The sequence below is a fragment of the Cebus imitator genome, unplaced genomic scaffold (assembly GCF_001604975.1).
Source record: "Cebus imitator isolate Cc_AM_T3 unplaced genomic scaffold, Cebus_imitator-1.0 Scaffold52, whole genome shotgun sequence".
Classification (NCBI taxonomy): Eukaryota; Metazoa; Chordata; class Mammalia; order Primates; family Cebidae; genus Cebus; species Cebus imitator.
The window spans coordinates 4,095,201-4,102,382 of NW_016107367.1; positions in this window are offsets into that span (position 1 = coordinate 4,095,201).

The following is a 7,182-nucleotide window of genomic DNA, read 5'->3' on the forward strand; positions in this document are numbered from 1 at the left end:
CAGGCTTGCATTCCTGAAATTAATCAAATGTGGTCAAAATGTATTATCCTTTTTAAAAAGATCACTGGATTCGAGTTGCTTACATTGTGCTTAGAATTTTAGCATCTGTGTTTGAGAGAGAGTGATCTGTAATTCGTCATTCTTGCAATGTGTTTGTCAGGATTCCGACATGAAGGTTGTACTGGTGTCAAAAGATTAGTAGGAAAACATTTCCTTTTTTACTCTCTAGAAGGTTGTATAATATCAGCATTAATTATTCCATAAATGTTTGAATGAATTCACCCGGGAAGCTGACTGTGCTTGGCCATTTGTTTTTGGGAAGATTTAAAATTATAAAATAATTTAAAAATGTTTGTATATTAGATTTTCTATGTCTTCTTGCATGAGTTTTGAAAAGCTGTGTTTTCTAGAACTTTTTATATGTCACCAAATGCTTGAATGTTTTGGAAAGTGGTTGTTTATAATGTGTCCATAGGGACTGCAGTGGTGTCCATGTTTCGTTTCTAATACCGGCATGTTTTTTTCTCTCTTTTTATCTTGGTTGGTTTTTCTGATGTTTATCAATTTAATCATCTTTTCCCAAGAAGTGATTTTGGTTTTTGCTAATTTTCTCTATTCTGTTTTCTGTTCTCCTCATTTATTTCTGCTGTCTTCTTTATTATTTCCTATTTTTATCTTTCTATCTAGTTTGCTTTTATTTTTTTCTGACTTGACATGGATACTTAATAAGTTTCAGTCTTTCTTCTTTTGTAATATCTAATATCTTGTTTTTTATTTTTTTTTTGAGACAGAGTCTTGCTCTGTCCCCCAGGCTGGAGTGCCATGGGGCTATATTTGGCTCAGTGTAACCCCCACCTCCTAGGTTCAAGCGATTCTTGTGCCTCAGCCTCCCTAGTAGCTGGGATTACAAGCTCACACCACTATGCCTAATTTTTGTATTTTTTGTAGAGATGGGATTTCACTATGTTGGCCAGGCTGGTCTCAAACTCCTGACCTCAAGTGATCTGCCCACCTTGGCCTCCCCAAGTGCTGGGATCATGGGTGTGAGCTGCCATGGCCAGCCAATATCTGCTTTTAAGGCCACGTATTTTCCACTAATCACAGCTTTAGCTCTAGGTTATATTTTAATATGTTGTATTTTAGTCTCATTTCATTCAAAGTATTTTGTAATTTCTATTTTGATTTATTCTTTGACTTATTGGTTATTTAGAAGTGTTTTTAGCTCATTTCCAAACATTTGGGAACTTTTTCTTTTGATTTTCTTTTTGTTATTGATTTCTAGCTTTAATACCACTATGGTCTCAGGACAAATTCTGAATGGTTTCAATCTTTTGAAATTTGTTGAGAATTCCTATATGGTCCAGCCTATGATCCTGATTCTTTCAAAAACGATTTTTAAAATTTACTTTATCTGGATTTTTCAGTTGTTCTTAACAGATGTTTTGATCTTCTATAAGCTACTCTACCACAGCGGATAGTAATAGTTCCAGTGCATCGTAATTGAATTAAGCACGCCTCCACTGGGAAGTGTGAAGTTCATTTTTGGTTTTGTGATATTGAAAAGTGCTGCAGTGGACATCCTTGTAGCTTCTTCTTGTGTACTTGTGTAGCTCTGGCAGAGAATCGGAAGAACAGAGCCAAGTGGCTGAGGACATGATCCCTGAGCAAGATCCTTGGGTTCAAATCTGACCTTTCATCTTGTTAAAAATACAGATTCCTGGGCATGGTGGCGCGTGCCTGTAGTCCCAGCTACTCGGGAGGCTGAGGCAGGAGAATTGCTTGAATCCGGGAGGCAGAGGTTGCAGTGAACTGAGATCGCGCCACTGCATTCCAGTCTGGCGCCTGCAAGAGAGTGAGTCTCTGTCTCAAAAAAAAAAAAAAAAAAAGCAGATTCCTGGGTTTCACTTCAGATCAGTTGAATCTATTTCCCAGGCAAGTTTCATGATTCTATCAGTCAGAGAATCATGCTGTAAAATAAGAGACAGGAATGATAAGGACCCACTGGCCCTAGATGACAAAGAACTACAGATGGTTACACATTTCCCGAGGGGTGGAGAGAGGAAGAGGAGGGAATAGGCATTCCTCTCTGCTGCCTTAGTTCCCTGGAGCCCCTTTGCGTCTTCGCAAGTTGTTCCTAAACTTGTGTTAAAAACCAGGCATTCTTGGATCTGCCTTTGCCCTCCAGTCTTGCGTAGGAAAAGAAGCACCGAGTATATGCAGCGATAATACTCGGGGAGCTTTGACTCATAACCTTGGCATTATGATGAGCTTTGAGTGGGTCCTGCTGCTGCTGAATCGTCTCCTCTCAGCCCTGGGGGCTAAGGTGAGCTACTTCTCAGGCATATATCTCCTGGGGCTGTGCCAACAAGTGTCACCATTTTGGGGGTAGGGAATAGACTCATCAAAACCAGGTTGGGTTCACAGCACAACAAAATAAGTTCCAGGGTTAGGCTGTGAGGATGCTCTCTTGTGGTATCCCTATTAAAGCTGACCTTCAAATATTCATCTTGAGGCCATCAGAACTGCACCTTCTCTAAGAAATGTCTTTGGCAAGAGAGGACCCCATCTTTCAGGCCAAACTCGACATTAATTTTTTCCCCGTTAATTCACTCATTCATTCAACAAATATACTTCAGGCACAACTCTGTGCAAAGCATTTATTTAAGGAATATTGTTAACACTCTGTGGAAATTATTGTTCTAGTGGCTGGGGCAGCAATGAACAAAGGTCGATACAACTTTCTGCCTTTTTGGAGTTTATATTCTGGTGGGTGGAGGCAGGTTCTAAACAAAGTAAGTAAAATGCATGATGCTGATATGGCGACAAAAGCTACAGAGAAAATCAAAACACAAGCAGGAGGTAGGAAGTGCCAGGAATGGTATTGTGATTTTACTCTACCAGTTGATTCCTTTTTGGATATAATTTCAGACTTTACAGAAAAGTTGCAAGAATAGTCCAAATAATTCTTGATTGTCCTTTACCCAAACTCCCTGTATTAGTCTCACGCTGCTAATGAAGATCTACCTGAGACTGGGTAATATATAAAGGAAAGAGGTTTAATTGACTCACAGTTCCACGTGGCTGGGGAGGCCACACAATCATGGTGGAATGCAAAAGACTTACATGGTGGCAGGCAAGAGGGCACATACAGTGTAATTCCCCTTTATAAAACCATCAGATCTCATGAGACTTATTCACTACCATGGGAATGGCACGGGAAGAACCCGACCCCATGATTCAGTGACCTCCCACCAGGTTGGGAATTACTGCAATTCATGGTGAGATTTGGGTAGGGACAGACAGCCAAACCATATCCCTCCCCAAATGCTAATATTTTACTACGTATGTTTTCTCTCTCTCTCTCTGTCTCTCCTGAACTATTTAAGACTAAGATGCCTTTATTTCAGCATGTGTATTTCCTAAAAGCAAGGATTTCTCTTGCATAACCACAGTGCAATGATCAAAATCAGGAAATTAACATTAGTATAAAACTGTAGCCTAAACTATTCCTTATTTAGGTTTCATCAATTGTCCCAATATTATCCTCTATACTGCAAGAAAGCCCAAGGTCATCTGTTGCTCCCGTTTGTCATGCCTCTTTAGTTTCATACTTTATGACATGGATACTTTTGAAGAGCACAGTCCAGTTAATTTGTAGAATTTTTTTTTTTCCTTTTTTTGAGATGGAGTCTCACTCTGTCACCCAGGCTGGAGTGGCACAATCTCAGCTCACTGCAACCTCTACCTCCAGGGTTCAAATGATTCTCATGCCTCAGCCTCATGCACAGTTGGGATTACAGGTGTGCACCACCAGAGTCTGGTAATTTTCATATTTTTAGTAGAGACAGTGTTTCCCTATGTTGTCCAGGCTGATCTCGAACTCCTGGCCTCAAGTGATCCACCTGCCTTGGTCTCCCTAAGTGCCGGGGTTACGGGTGTGAGTACCGTGCCGGCCTAGAATCCCAGAGTGGGTTTCCTGATGGTTTCTCATATGTAGATTCAGTTAAGGCCCCTTGGCCGGAGCAGTGATGCTGTGTCCTCTCAGTGCATCCAGTCAGGAAGCACGTGTGGCCCTTCAGTCTCATGGCTGGTGACATTAACTTTCATCACTTGGTTAAGATGGCACCTCTCTGGTCTCTCCAGTATAGATATTATTTTATCCTTTGTAATTGAAAAGTATGATGTGAGGCTATACTTTGAGACTATGTAAATATCCTGTTATTCCTCAAAGTCTTGTCTCTTAGTTTTAGCATCTATTAATGACTCTTGTCTGAATCGATTATTATAATTATCATTATAGTTGCCAAATGGTGATTTTCTAATTTAACCATTTGTTCTATTTTTATTAGTTGGCTTTCTAGTACAAGGAAGAATTTTTCTTCCTATTTATTCATCTATTTATATCAGTATGATTCCTAGATTCTTACTTTATACTATACGTTATAATCATTTACTGCCATTGTTTATTTTGACACTCAAATTGTCCAAGATTTGGCCAGTGAAAATCCCGTTGGTCTAGCTCTTGTGCCTTTGACATAGCTCTGACTTTTTTTTTGAGCACTTCCTTACATTTTGCCACGAGATGTTCCAAGCTCATCTTGTACACTTCTTGCTCCAGCACTGGAATCAGCCATCAGTTTTTTTGTGTGGAAAATGACATTTATAAACTGAGATCTTGTCTATACATATGCTCATCGTTGCTAGGCCCTCTTAACAGACAGAATTGGGAAATTTTACACATACGTACATCACATATCTGTATGTATGTATCTATCAATCTATCATTTATCTGTGTATGTATATATCCATGTATCTATCAAGGTGTATATATCTATGTATGTGTGTATCAATCTATCATCTATCTAGGTGTCTATCAATCTATCATCTATCTATTAGGTATCCATCAATCTATCATACATCTATCTAGGTGTCTATCTATTTATCTATCATCTATTTACCTCCTTATCTATGTATCTATCATCTACCTATCTCTCTATCATTGGTCTATCAGCATCTATCTATCATCTATCATCTATGTATCTATTAAACTATCATCTATCTATCTATGTATTTTTCATCTATCTCTCTATCATTGGTCTATCAGCATCTATCCCCATTTATTTATTTATCAGCTATCTATTATCTATCAACCAATCAAAACCTGTAAGTTCACACCAATGTCTTCAATTCCAAACACCTCATGGTACCTCTATCTTCCTTTTGCATATTTGTAAGTTTCTTCTCAACAATGAAAAGGCTGGCTTCCATGATCAACAACATAGTCACATATTTCTTCACTATTAGAGTGTACAGAGTATCTGAATTGCCAACCCATTCCTCTGCAAAAAGGAAGCCTATTAATGAGAGGTCAATATTTGTGTAGAGTTCTTTTTGTCTAATGCCTGAGGGCATATAATCCAAGTACCGTGTTCAACATGACTCAGTTCTCCCCGGCAGGAGTTATGCTATCTATTTGAAATATAGCTCTGTAGTCTGTGGGTATTCTAATTCAGGTCCTCTCCTCTCTCCTGGTTGATTTCATTTTCTTTTTCTTGAGCAAGAATATAATCAGAGAGCATTCTCTGTTATGACCCCATCATCTTGAGCCTTTCACTCCCTTCTCACCCAAGCCCTGTATGTGACTGCTATGGTCTGAATTATGTCCCCCTCAAATTCATATGTTGAATCCTTAACCCCCAGTGTTCCAGAATGTGACTATTTTTGGAGACAGGGTCTTTAAAGAGATGATTAAGGTAAAATGAGGTAATCGGAGTGGGCCCTAGTCCAATCTGATTGGTGTCTTTCTTATAAGAAGAAGAAATGGGACATAAGCAAGGACAAAGTGAGCATGAGAGGACACGGGAGAAGGCAGCCATCTGCAAGCCCGGGAGAGAGGCCTCAGAAAGAACCAACGCTGTCAACACCTTGACCTCAGACTTCCAGCCTCCAGAACCATGAGGAAATATGTTTCCGTTGCTGAAGCCAACCAGCCTGTGCTACTTTTTTTTTTTTTTGAAGATGGTAAACGCAGGGGATTTTATTGCCAATGAAAGTGGCTCTCAGCAGGAAGAAGGGTAGCAGGAAGAAGGGGAGCAGAAAAGGGGACGCAAGCGGGAAGGTAATTTCCCCCAGAAGTCTGGCCATCCCAGCGGGACTCCTCTCCAAAGCCATGCTGTCAAACAGTATCTGTGAAGTCACGTCGCTTCTCTCCAGTGTCCACCTGCAGTCTCCGATGCCCAGCTGCTTCTCCTCTCCCTGCCGGCTGAGCCTGGGGTTTGTTCATTTTCTGATACTCCTCTAAATGCATGGAAACCTGTTCTTCAAACTGCATACAGGTGGCCCCACGCACAACTGCGCAGGCGGACCCCACGGACATCCCTGCCAAAGGCGGCCTGGGCCAATTTTTTTTTTTTTTATGGCTGCCAGAGCAAACAAATATAGTAATTAACCTCACTTGTCCTTGGTTTCTCTTTCCTGGTTCTTTTTGTTCATATGAAAAGATATATGGATATTTTCATATTTCTCCTTTTCTCTTATACCAGATGTAGTCTCCTGTAGATACTCTTGCACTTTTCAGTTAATACAATATTCTAGAAATTGCTCCACATAAGCACATCAATTGCTTAGTAAGTCAACCATACATTCCTGGAAAAACCTCACTTGTTCATGATGCACTCACTATCCTTTTAATACATGACAGAATTCAACTTTCTAATAATTTGTTTAAGCTTTTTGTATTTATGCCATGAGAGGTTAAGGTCTGCAATTTTCTTTCTCTCTCTCTTTTTTTTTTTGAGGAGTCTCGCTCTGTCACTCAGTTTGGAGGGCAATGGCATGATTTCAGCTCACTGCAGCTTCCACCTCCCGGGTCCAAGCAATTCTCCCACCTCAGCCTTGCAAGTAATTGGGATTACAGGCACCCACCACCATGCCCGGTTAATTTTCATAGAGATGGGGTTTCACTATGTTGGCCAGGCTGGTCTTGAACTCCTGACCTCAAGTGATCCACTTGTCTCTTGTAATGTCCATGTCAGGTTTTGATTTTGGGGTTCTGTGTCCTCATAAAATGAGTTGGGAGGTGTTTTTTTCCTCTGTTTTCTGGAAGGATTGGTGTAAAATTGGTATTTCTTCCTTAAATGTTTGGAAAATTTACCAGTGAGGCCATCTGGGCCTATTTTTTTT